Below are 13,398 nucleotides of genomic sequence, written 5' to 3'. Positions count from 1 at the left end.
TCACAGCAAATATCTTTGGCCTGCATGTTTTTATGTATTCTAAATTATTTTCTGAGGCTAGATTACTGGGTTAAATGGCATATTGTTTCACCAGCTCTCGACAGACAGTTCTCCCAAGAGGTTGAACCAGTTTTCACCATCAATAGAATTCACAAGGGCAACAGGGTGACCACTTCAGTGCTTTTACCCTCTCATTTTAGAGAAGAAATAATTACTGGTTAGATACTCATTGGTGACAGGGCACTCTTGTGTCTTGCATTGCCTTTGGCTGAATGTGTCTAAAACCGGGAAGGGTAAAGCAAACCTTCCCGTCAGTGCTGTCTGGTTGGGATGCGAGCTCTCAGAAAACAAGGGCCGGAGAGGGCGAGCACGCAGGGGAGTGCAGAGCACCCTCCCCAAGGAGCCACGGAGATCCCGGGTGGCCCTGAAGAGCACCAGCAGAAGAGGAGGGGGTCCATGGGCCAGTTGGGCCACCTGTCTCCAGCGTGGTGTCGTGTGTGTGTGTGTGTGTGTGTGTGTGTGGTAGAAATGGATCCACAGGACACGTTACTTCATCTCACACAGTGTAACAGTCTATAACGCTCTTCCGTGGCCTGCTTCTTTTTTTACTTAATATTTCATAAATTCTCCATGCTATTAAAGATCTTAATAGTGTACAATTTGTTAAACAAAATAGGTTGAGATAGGTACTAATATTTCCTCATCCTTAAAGATGAGGAAACCGATACACAGATTTTTAAAAAATACTTCTACAAATTCCCAAAACCAGGAAGGGGAGAGACTCATATTTCAACCCAGTTGGGTCTGACTTTAGCACCACGATTCGCCCATCATACTCTGTTGACCCTCAGGACATAAAAACAAATTAAATCCAGCACCAGCCTTCCTTTTTGGATGTCTGGCAGAAGCTCTGGGGAGCAAGGCACCTGTGGCAAAGCAGAGGGTTGAAGTCACAAGCTCATGCAATCCCAAGGCGGCTCCACCGCCTAAACCTTGGGCAACAGGAGCACAAAGATCACCAGCGCTGCCAGTGTAAGCCGCTGAATCTGCTTCAACACGTCTCAGAGACGGGCAGAGGGGAGAGCAGAGTAAGGCCTGCACTCTGTGCTGGGAGCAGATGCCCAGGTGAGCCCGCAGAGCTGGTCACAGGGTCACACGCTCACGCGGCCCTCAGAGATCTGGACGGCCCCTTCCCTGTGCACCGGGGCCAGGCAAGGTGGCTTAGTTAAAGTGGTCCACGTTTGTTCATATGTTAGATTCTTCTTGGTACCAAAGGAAGCCTTTCACCTTTCCCTCTGGGTTTTTGTGATGAAAACACCTTAAAAAAAAAAAATGGTATCGTTTGTGAAGTCCCTCTGAGTGCCCAATTCAGGGAGGACATGAAAATCTGCCTACCAGCAAAGGTGCCTCTGACTCAGAGGGTGCTTGCTGCTGGTCGGGGGCACAGGAAGTCCTGCTTCTGTGACTCGCCCAGTACCAGATTGACCCGGAGCTCCTGGGCTTGGTGGGTTGGTTCAAGAAAAATGGTAGAGTCTCCTCGGAAGCTGGGAAAGGAGAGAGAGGAGGGGGAGGGTCCCCTGCCACCTCACTGTGCTCCACACCCACCTCTCCCTTCCCGGCCTGGTCCAGAGGGCGGAGGCAGAGGGCTGCCACCTGCCTTCCTGAGCAACAGCTGTGGACGGTGCACTCCAGACCTGGGTACCTGAAGGAGTGGGTTAATCATGGAGGAGCTGTGAGAACTCAGAGCACACGGGAGGAAAGAGTAGAACACTGAGATGTACAGCTTAGGAGGAGAAAGACTATGCAAGAAAGGAGAAGCCGAGCAAGCAGAGTATCCAACCAACCACGCCCCAGCATCCCAGAGGGTTTCCAGGACTCCCGGGCTCAGGGCTCTTCCGCCCTCTGCGAAGGCGGGTTGGAGGGCGCTTTGCGAACGTTCCCTCCCTGTTCCTCCAGGAGGAAGAGCCAGCTGTCCAGATCTCCCAGTGGACCCCCGAGCTCCAGTGCCTTTCCTGGGCCTAAAGTAACGTGCTGATGCTTCAGGCACCTCGAGAGGGGGATCAGGGCTGGGGAGGACGGCAAAAGTCCCTGGAGGAGGGACTCGGACATGGAGCAGCTCAGCCTGTCCTGGGCACCTCTGAGGCGACAGAGATGCCATCAACTGCAGCAGTTGGCCTGCGGTGCGAGGAGCGTGTGAGGCACGTGCTGCTCCCTGCGTCACCCGAGGCCCTTCCTCTCCATAGCTGGTCTCGCTGCTGGGTATCCCACCTTCTCCCCGTCTCCTTCAGGTCTGGACTGCACACGCTGCTGCCACGGATTCCCTGAAACCCTGGTTTTGCTATGCCCTCCCCAGACAGAGACTCTCCTATGGTGGAGTCACAAACAAGCTACGCCAGTCCTGCGCTATTGGACCTATTTTGAGCAATTTCCAATATTGAAGAAGGGAGATTTTTATATAAAAATCTGAATATCTAGGGTTTTGAAAAAAAAATGGAAGATTTGGCAACTCTAAGACTACATTTCCACATTGCAATGACTAGAGTGGCTAGTAACTGTCGCCTTCCAATGAGGCACGGATGAGGTTACCTTTCCATGTGTTGCCTAGCCATTCCTAAATCTTCTCTAGTGAGATATCGACTCAAATCCTTTGCCCATTTATGAAAAAATGCATTGCTTATCTTATCAGTCAGAGTTCTTCTTTACGTTTGACTAGACGATTCCTCTTTATTCCAGTATCAGAGTTAATGATTCCTTAAACTTAAACTTCCCCTGTTCAGATTGCCATAAGGTATCACTCTTTATTTGATTTTGACTTGTATAGGTGGCTACTAATGTTCATTCTCTGAAAAGTTGGGAGGATGTACCCAGAATAGAAATTAGGAAAAGAAAAGGCTTTGGAGCTAGACACATGTGCATTTGGGTGCCAGTCTTGCCCCTTCTTTGTGGCCTTAGACAAAGTACTTAACCTTTCTGAACTTGCATGTTATCGTCTGTAAAACAGAAAACTAGTGCTCACCCCAGGGGATTTTCTCAAAGATCAGGGATAACAGACACAAATAGAAATGAGTACACCCCAAGGGTAATACTTAGAGATGACTCAATAGATGATGATCAACAACCGCAGCTGCAGGTGATCAGAAACTGAGAATAAGTGTCAGCGTGTCCTCTAGGTAAGAGATCTACTCAGCCAAACTACAGTAGGGGAAAAGGCCCTGTTACTTAGTGAGAGGGTCCTTGACTGGTACTCGCTAGGCCAAAGAGAAGTCAAAGAGGGAGCCGCCAGGGAGGTCCTCACTCACTAGCTGCACTTGGGAGACCACTGTGTGCCTGAGGCCTGGTCTTCAGCTTCCTAGGGTCCATTCTGTGAGCCCCCGTGCGTGCCCAAGCTTTAGGAGGCCGACACACGGTCCCCTTGGTCCTTAGGATAACTGGATGACTCACTGTTTCAGGAATTGATCTTTAGCCACTGCCTGTCGTGAAGATAAAAGATGATTACTCATTCTTGTGTTCAATACATCCTTATATGGAGACTCAGCCGTAAGCTAAAATGACCAAGTTTCTATTGAAAACGCGTAAATGATAAAATATCACAGGCTCCGCCACCACACCGATGACAGTGACTGTGTAACTCACCGGTTTTGACATTTTCACATATTCAGGTTTTATGTGTGAGACTTTTTGCTGCCTTGGGAAGATTGAGGCTAGAATCAGGAACAGACCGATGGGGTCATGGGGTGGTGATCAAGAGGTCCGAGTAGAGGGTAAACCCTAACATGTGAAACCGGGAAACTGCCCACGGGACCCCGTGAGCAGGTCCTGCCCTCTGGGAGGGAAATGGGCACTGTTTGAGACGTGTTCCGAAAGGGTCTTCTCAGTGGTCTCTTGGGCCAGGCAAACGGAAGGCAAGTGACCACTCGCTGTCCTTGGGGAAGCCTGCTCCAGATACGTTAAGTGTTCTATTTAGATAATCTGGATGGAGTGTGACCAAATACTGCAGAATTAGGATATTTTTCCTATATTTGGATTTGAGCTGTGGTTTCAGTTCTGAAATCTGTGTCTGCAAGAGAGACGCAGGATGGTTGCCTACGCATTAGCACACGCAGAGCAGGAGACCAGGCGACAGCAGCCGTGACACCTGGGCCTGATTCTCTTTCCCACACACCAGCAAACAGATCGGAGAGGACACGGACTGGGTGGTTGGTGTGCCACAGGGTTTTAGGTAGCACAGAGCAGGCCATTTTATCACCAAGCAAGGGCTACAGTGCTCCCTGTGAGAGAACGGGAGATGGGAGCTGCTGCCACCTGTGCAAGCAGAGAAATTCAGTGGCCTCGGGCCTGGAGAAGGGGACGTGTGTGTGCTGAAGTGGGGCCTAGACTCTGAGCATGGAGGTACAATGGCAGTTGTCCGCTGCTGTCCACTGTGTGCCCTGTTTCAAGATGCCATTTACTGCACTTCCAGATTGGGGGCAGCCACGTCAGGGAGGTGAGATTGGGGGCAGCCACATCGGGGAGGTGAGATTGGGGGCAGCCATGTCGGGGAGGTGAGCTTGGGGGCAGCCACATTGGGGAGGTGAGACTGGGGGTAGCCACGTGGGGGAGGTGAGACTGGGGGTAGCCACGTGGGGGAGGTGAGACTGGGGATAGCCACTTGGGGGAGGTGAGACTGGGGGTAGCCACGTTGGGGAGGTGAGACTGGGGATAGCCACGTGGGGGAGGTGAGATTGGGGATAGCCACGTGGGGGAGGTGAGATTGGGGGTAGCCACGTGGGGGAGGTGAGACTGGGGGTAGCCACTTGGGAGGTGAGATTGGGGGCAGCCACGTGGGGGAGGTGAGATTGGGGGCAGCCACGTTGGGGAGGTGAGACTGGGGATAGCCACGTGGGGGAGGTGAGACTGGGGATAGCCACGTTGGGGAGGTGAGACTGGGGATAGCCACGTGGGGGAGGTGAGACTGGGGATAGCCACGTGGGGGAGGTGAGATTGGGGGTAGCTACTTGGGAGGTGAGATTGGGGGCAGCCACGTGGGGGAGGTGAGATTGGGGGTAGCCACGTGGGGGAGGTGAGACTGGGGGCAGCCACGTTGGGGACGTGAGATTGGGGGCAGCCATGTGGGGGAGGTGAGACTGGGGGCAGCCACGTGGGGGAGGTGAGACTGGGGGCAGCCACGTGGGGGAGGTGAGATTGGGGGTAGCTACTTGGGAGGTGAGATTGGGGGCAGCCACGTGGGGGAGGTGAGACTGGGGATAGCCACGTGGGGGAGGTGAGACTGGGGGCAGCCACGTGGGGAGGTGAGACTGGGGGTAGCCACGTTGGGGAGGTGAGATTGGGGGTAGCCACGTTGGGGAGGTGAGACTGGGGTAGCCACGTGGGGGAGGTGAGATTGGGGGTAGCCACGTTGGGGAGGTGAGACTGGGTAGCCAAGTGGGGGAGGTGAGATTGGGGGTAGCCACGTGGGGGAGGTGAGACTGGGGATAGCCACGTGGGGGAGGTGAGACTGGGGGCAGCCACGTGGGGGAGGAGAGACTGGGGGCAGCCACGTGGGGAGGTGAAGGAATGTGGCCATGTGCATATTCAAGGCACAGGGTGGAGTGAGCTGCCTGAAGAACTGAGTTACAAGGTGGCAGAGATAAAAGCAGGATCTTGGCACCTTGACGTTCTGAAGTGAGGGTTCCGACCCAAATGACATGGGACAAGCAGGATTTATGGAACAGGCGAGTTTCACCACTAGAAGCACTGAAAGGGGAACCCGATAAAAGGCAGCTGTTGCTATTTGAACATTAAAAGGCCAGAGACTTTGAGCATTTCTGGGCTACCTAAGCACACAGATTTTAGTGCCATAGAGAGGACAAAATCATTGATCTTATCAGAAATAGATGCTCAGTCCTAGGATGATATCAACGACCTAGCCTTCCAGATCATTCTTCATAATGAGCAGCAACACAGAAGTGATATTTTCTGTCCCCCATTCTATCGATGGCCCCCACTTTTCTTTTGCTATTGGGACCCTGAGTGGGTGGAGCATCCTGGTCCAGGGTACCCTCAGGACTCTGCTCTCTGGGGGTCTCCTACAGCACACCTTGCTCCATGTCTCCTGTGGTTGACTAGCTTTGATGCTCTGCTCTGATTCAGTTTCTAATCTTTTTTGTGGGGGAAAGGGCACCAGGGATTAAACTCAGGGGCACTCGACCACTGAGTCCCACCCCCAGCCCTATTTTGTATTTTATTTAGAGACAGGGTCTCACTGAGTTGCTTAGTGCCTTGCTGTTGCTGAGGCTGGCTCTGAACTCACAATCCTCCTGCCTCAGCCTCCCCAGCTGCTGGGAGGACAGGCGTGGGCCACGGAGCCTGCCTTTGGTTTCTGTTCTTGACTTCCGTGTTGCTCTATCCCTGACCTGGGATCATGAAGAAATGGCTGTCTTTCTGACTCAGGCCTCGACTCGCACTTGTCTTTGACCTTCTTTCTTACTTCTTTCCCCCTTTCTTTTTCTTTCTCCTCTTTGTTTCAGAAAAGGATCTAGGGATGTGTTGACCAAGATTAAATTAAAAGTAAGTGTACAAAAGAAGGGAAAAACAGGGGTGAGGGAAGGGGATACAAAAACAGACCCCTGAGAACCCAGGTTTGGGTCATGAGTGGGCACCTGGCTGGAGGGGGCTCTCCAGCTGCCTGTGTCACAGAGGTGAAAACAAGCAGAACGTACTAGGAAAAAATTAGAAAAAAAAAAACTAGAAACAATTTCTCAAAGAATGCCGTAAATAAAGTCTGTGTACTGCAATGAAGAGGCCCTCATCAGCGGTCCCCAGGCTGGGCCCAGGGATGGAATCTGTCTGTTCAGTGGAATGCAGGCGCCAGGTCCCTAGGACCTGTGGTCTAGATTTTAATAGGCAGAGGACGGTGGTGAGTTTGAAACACGCCTCCCTAACTATGTCTGAACCCAGTTTTTCTGTGTCCCAGGTAAGTGCAGGACCCTACCCAGAGTGAGCCTGTGGGAGGGTGACTTGTGACTTTGTGCCCTGAGCCCTGCCAGCCCAGTCTTCCTCGGCCGAGGGCTGGACTCCAGGGATCTGGGCTCAGCCTGGGTTGTTCCCCCTCTCCTTCCCGTCAGTCCTTAAAATCTCACTTTTTATCTGTTCTCAAGGAAAGCGGCTTCTCCTTCCTTTGGGGTGAGGTCCTCACCCTTTCCCAGCCTCCTTTCCCCAGCTGTGAAAGGCCATTGTATCCATGGTTAACATAGGAGCTCTCCTGTGCTGGGTTAATGTAGGAGCTCTCCTTTACTCCTCACATCAACCTAGTGCAGGAGAGCTCCTACACTAACCCAGCACAGGAGAGCTGTACACTAACCCAGCACAGGAGAGCTCCTACACTAACCCAGCACAGGAGAGCTCCTACGTTAACCCAGCACAGGAGAGCTCCTACATTAACCCAGCACAGGAGAGCTCCTACATTAACCTACCACAGGAGAGCTCCTACTAACCCAGCACAGCAGAGCTCCTACATTAACCTAGCACAGGAGAGCTCCTACACTAACCCAGCACAGGAGAGCTCCTACACTAACCCAGCACAGGAGAGCTCGTACATTAACCCAGCACAGGAGAGCTCCTACACTAACCTAGCACAGGAGAGCTCCTACACTAACCCAGCACAGGAGAGCTCCTACACTAACCCAGCACAGGAGAGCTCCTACACTAACCCAGCACAGGAGAGCTCCTACACTAACCCAGCACAGGAGAGCTCCTACATTAACCCAGCACAGGAGAGCTCCTACATTAACCCAGCACAGGAGAGCTCCTACATTAACCTAGCACAGGAGAGCTCCTACATTAACCCAGCACAGGAGAGCTCCTACATTAACCCAGCACAGGAGAGCTCCTACATTAACCCAGCACAGGAGAGCTCCTACATTAACCTAGCACAGGAGAGCTCCTACACTAACCTAGCACAGGAGAGCTCCTACACTAACCCAGCACAGGAGAGCTCCTACACTAACCCAGCACAGGAGAGCTCCTACATTAACCCAGCACAGGAGAGCTCCTACACTAACCCAGCACAGGAGAGCTCCTACACTAACCCAGCACAGGAGAGCTCCTACACTAACCCAGCACAGGAGAGCTCCTACACTAACCCAGCACAGGAGAGCTCCTACATTAACCCAGCACAGGAGAGCTCCTACATTAACCTAGCACAGGAGAGCTCCTACATTAACCTAGCACAGGAGAGCTCCTACACTAACCCAGCACAGGAGAGCTCCTACATTAACCCAGCACAGGAGAGCTCCTACGTTAACCCAGCACAGGAGAGCTCCTACGTTAACCCAGCACAGGGGAGCTCCTACGTTAACCCAGCACAGGGGAGCTCCTACGTTAACCCAGCACAGGGGAGCTCCTACGTTAACCCAGCACAGGGGAGCTCCTACGTTAACCCAGCACAGGAGAGCTCCTACGTTAACCCAGCACAGGAGAGCTCCTACGTTAACCCAGCACAGGAGAGCTCCTACGTTAACCCAGCACAGGAGAGCTCCTACGTTAACCCAGCACAGGAGAGCTCCTACACTAACCTAGCACAGGAGAGCTCCTACACTAACCTAGCACAGGAGAGCTCCTACACTAACCCAGCACAGGAGAGCTCCTACACTAACCCAGCACAGCAGAGCTCCTACATTAACCTAGCACAGGAGAGCTCCTACACTAACCTAGCACAGGAGAGCTCCTACACTAACCCAGCACAGGAGAGCTCCTACTAACCCAGCACAGGAGAGCTCCTACATTAACCCAGCACAGGAGAGCTCCTACATTAACCTAGCACAGGAGAGCTCCTACACTAACCCAGCACAGGAGAGCTCCTACTAACCCAGCACAGGAGAGCTCCTACATTAACCCAGCACAGGAGAGCTCCTACACTAACCCAGCACAGGAGAGCTCCTACTAACCCAGCACAGGAGAGCTCCTACACTAACCCAGCACAGGAGAGCTCCTACACTAACCCAGCACAGGAGAGCTCCTACACTAACCCAGCACAGGAGAGCTCCTACATTAACCCAGCACAGGAGAGCTCCTACACTAACCCAGCACAGGAGAGCTCCTACACTAACCCAGCACAGGAGAGCTCCTACACTAACCTAGCACAGGAGAGCTCCTACACTAACCCAGCACAGGAGAGCTCCTACACTAACCCAGCACAGCAGAGCTCCTACATTAACCTAGCACAGGAGAGCTCCTACACTAACCTAGCACAGGAGAGCTCCTACACTAACCCAGCACAGGAGAGCTCCTACTAACCCAGCACAGGAGAGCTCCTACATTAACCCAGCACAGGAGAGCTCCTACATTAACCTAGCACAGGAGAGCTCCTACACTAACCCAGCACAGGAGAGCTCCTACTAACCCAGCACAGGAGAGCTCCTACATTAACCCAGCACAGGAGAGCTCCTACACTAACCCAGCACAGGAGAGCTCCTACTAACCCAGCACAGGAGAGCTCCTACATTAACCCAGCACAGGAGAGCTCCTACACTAACCCAGCACAGGAGAGCTCCTACTAACCCAGCACAGGAGAGCTCCTACACTAACCCAGCACAGGAGAGCTCCTACACTAACCCAGCACAGGAGAGCTCCTACTAACCCAGCACAGGAGAGCTCCTACACTAACCCAGCACAGGAGAGCTCCTACACTAACCCAGCACAGGAGAGCTCCTACACTAACCCAGCACAGGAGAGCTCCTACATTAACCCAGCACAGGAGAGCTCCTACACTAACCCAGCACAGGAGAGCTCCTACACTAACCCAGCACAGGAGAGCTCCTACACTAACCTAGCACAGGAGAGCTCCTACACTAACCCAGCACAGGAGAGCTCCTACACTAACCCAGCACAGCAGAGCTCCTACATTAACCTAGCACAGGAGAGCTCCTACACTAACCCAGCACAGGAGAGCTCCTACTAACCCAGCACAGGAGAGCTCCTACATTAACCCAGCACAGGAGAGCTCCTACATTAACCTAGCACAGGAGAGCTCCTACACTAACCTAGCACAGGAGAGCTCCTACACTAACCCAGCACAGGAGAGCTCCTACTAACCCAGCACAGGAGAGCTCCTACATTAACCCAGCACAGGAGAGCTCCTACATTAACCTAGCACAGGAGAGCTCCTACACTAACCCAGCACAGGAGAGCTCCTACTAACCCAGCACAGGAGAGCTCCTACATTAACCCAGCACAGGAGAGCTCCTACACTAACCCAGCACAGGAGAGCTCCTACTAACCCAGCACAGGAGAGCTCCTACATTAACCCAGCACAGGAGAGCTCCTACACTAACCCAGCACAGGAGAGCTCCTACTAACCCAGCACAGGAGAGCTCCTACACTAACCCAGCACAGGAGAGCTCCTACACTAACCCAGCACAGGAGAGCTCCTACATTAACCCAGCACAGGGGAGCTCCTACGTTAACCCAGCACAGGAGAGCTCCTACGTTAACCCAGCACAGGAGAGCTCCTACATTAACCCAGCACAGGAGAGCTCCTACATTAACCCAGCACAGGAGAGCTCCTACTAACCCAGCACAGGGGAGCTCCTACATTAACCTAGCACAGGAGAGCTCCTACATTAACCTAGCACAGGAGAGCTCCTACACTAACCCAGCACAGGAGAGCTCCTACACTAACCCAGCACAGGAGAGCTCCTACTAACCCAGCACAGGAGAGCTCCTACATTAACCCAGCACAGGAGAGCTCCTACACTAACCCAGCACAGGAGAGCTCCTACACTAACCCAGCACAGGAGAGCTCCTACTAACCCAGCACAGGAGAGCTCCTACACTAACCCAGCACAGGAGAGCTCCTACACTAACCCAGCACAGGAGAGCTCCTACACTAACCCAGCACAGGAGAGCTCCTACACTAACCCAGCACAGGAGAGCTCCTACACTAACCCAGCACAGGAGAGCTCCTACATTAACCCAGCACAGGAGAGCTCCTACACTAACCTAGCACAGGAGAGCTCCTACACTAACCCAGCACAGGAGAGCTCCTACACTAACCCAGCACAGCAGAGCTCCTACATTAACCTAGCACAGGAGAGCTCCTACACTAACCTAGCACAGGAGAGCTCCTACACTAACCCAGCACAGGAGAGCTCCTACTAACCCAGCACAGGAGAGCTCCTACATTAACCCAGCACAGGAGAGCTCCTACATTAACCTAGCACAGGAGAGCTCCTACACTAACCCAGCACAGGAGAGCTCCTACTAACCCAGCACAGGAGAGCTCCTACATTAACCCAGCACAGGAGAGCTCCTACACTAACCCAGCACAGGAGAGCTCCTACTAACCCAGCACAGGAGAGCTCCTACATTAACCCAGCACAGGAGAGCTCCTACACTAACCCAGCACAGGAGAGCTCCTACACTAACCCAGCACAGGAGAGCTCCTACTAACCCAGCACAGGAGAGCTCCTACATTAACCCAGCACAGGAGAGCTCCTACACTAACCCAGCACAGGAGAGCTCCTACTAACCCAGCACAGGAGAGCTCCTACACTAACCCAGCACAGGAGAGCTCCTACACTAACCCAGCACAGGAGAGCTCCTACATTAACCCAGCACAGGGGAGCTCCTACGTTAACCCAGCACAGGAGAGCTCCTACATTAACCCAGCACAGGAGAGCTCCTACATTAACCCAGCACAGGAGAGCTCCTACATTAACCCAGCACAGGAGAGCTCCTACACTAACCCAGCACAGCAGAGCTCCTACATTAACCCAGCACAGGAGAGCTCCTACGTTAACCTAGCACAGGAGAGCTCCTACACTAACCCAGCACAGGAGAGCTCCTACTAACCCAGCACAGTGCCTGGCAAACAGGAGGGGACTGAGAAAGCTTAGTTCTCTCCCTCTCTCCACCTTCCCCTCTTCAACCTGGGGAGGAGTCGTAGATTTAGACTTGTTAAGTCTGGTGCTCTACTTATTTCTCTCTAAGGAAACTGTCTTTGAATTCTTGAAGCCTCTCTCCTCAGGTGGACATAGTAGGAACTCAGTGCGAGGGACTGAGTGGTTCTGAGGGACTAGGCAGGATGGCAGAGGAAGCCCACAGCCCCTCTGAGGGCTCCTGTTCCCAGTGACTCCTCTCATGGTTCCCTAGAGCTCTCCCTGTCACTGTGTGGCAGAGGGTAGGAGGTGGAGAAAGCGGTCCCTTTATTTTTCCCTCCTGAACTCAACTCCAGTAAGTGACTTCAGGCTTGCCCCTCGATTCCCTTGCGATTTAACTTGAAGGCTTTGGTGACACACATTGTTAGTACAATAAGGATTTTTTTCTTAAATAAAGAGAAGCTTTGCGTATGAATAAAACTCTTACAGAAGAAAATCTATTTTTTTAAAATCCCTTTATTGTAGAATAATCTTATATATGAGTCAGATACTCCTCCTGCCCCCTCCTGCCAACTCGGGAGACTTGAAGATAGCTCTCGGTGTTTAGGGAAGATCAACAGGCCATTTCACTTTTCCTAGGTGGGTCTTAGTAAAGGAATTACCCTCCCCTTCATTCATGAACAAAGGGATGTCGGGAGGGCCGGGGTGAGGAGCTCAGTCAGCTGCCTGCTGGGGAGCCTAGCCTATCGAGTACTCGAGTACTCGAGTACTCGGGGCGGCTGGGCAGGGTTCTGTAGGGATCCGGGCTTAATGAGCCTCAGGGGGCCAGGAGCAGGTGGAGCTAGTGACCGCCCATTTTAATAACTGCAGCTAGCAAGAGGGAGACCTTGTAATGTCCCCAGCTGAAACAGTTTTCCTGGAGAGAAGGGACCGACAAGGATGCCAACTCAACCCAGGGGCTCGGTTTGACATGGGGGCCTCCTGAGAAGACTTCAGAGGAGCCTCTGTCTTTGCCTCGTTCTGACCCATTTTGGACAACTGCATAACTGTCTTCAGAAGTCAGGTGAGTTCCATTCCATGTAGAGATGTCCCTTGGGACTTGGTGATGACGGTAGCATTCACTGATTCTGTGATGAGAACTTCCTATATTTTTCCGTCTGGCTGACTCCACACACAAGCTACACAGGTTGTAAGGTAGACCTGGGGAAAGGTGAGACCTACGAGGCCGGGCTGAAGAACTACTCCTGAGTCTCTCCTTCTACTTCTGTAGATTCTCGTCTACGACGTTTCTTCCCTAAACCACAGACTTCTTGAGTAGCTGGAGCCGTTATTCTCTGATTTTCCCATGTGCTGGCTGGAGTTTTTTCATGAGTGTTGCAAGCGACCCTTTGACTGGTTCCGGTGAGGGAGCCGTCATCAGGCCAGGACTGCAGCGCCTCCCCGCATATCTAGTTCCGCGTCCACGGCCCTTTCGCCTCTAACAGCACGGTGCTGGCCTTCTGTCTCCCCCCAGGTCTTGGCCTCTCCCATCCCACCCCGTTTT

This window comes from Marmota flaviventris, chromosome 10, assembly GCF_047511675.1.
Source record: "Marmota flaviventris isolate mMarFla1 chromosome 10, mMarFla1.hap1, whole genome shotgun sequence".
In the NCBI taxonomy this organism is placed as follows: domain Eukaryota; kingdom Metazoa; phylum Chordata; class Mammalia; order Rodentia; family Sciuridae; genus Marmota; species Marmota flaviventris.
This window is presented reverse-complemented; position numbering follows the sequence as displayed.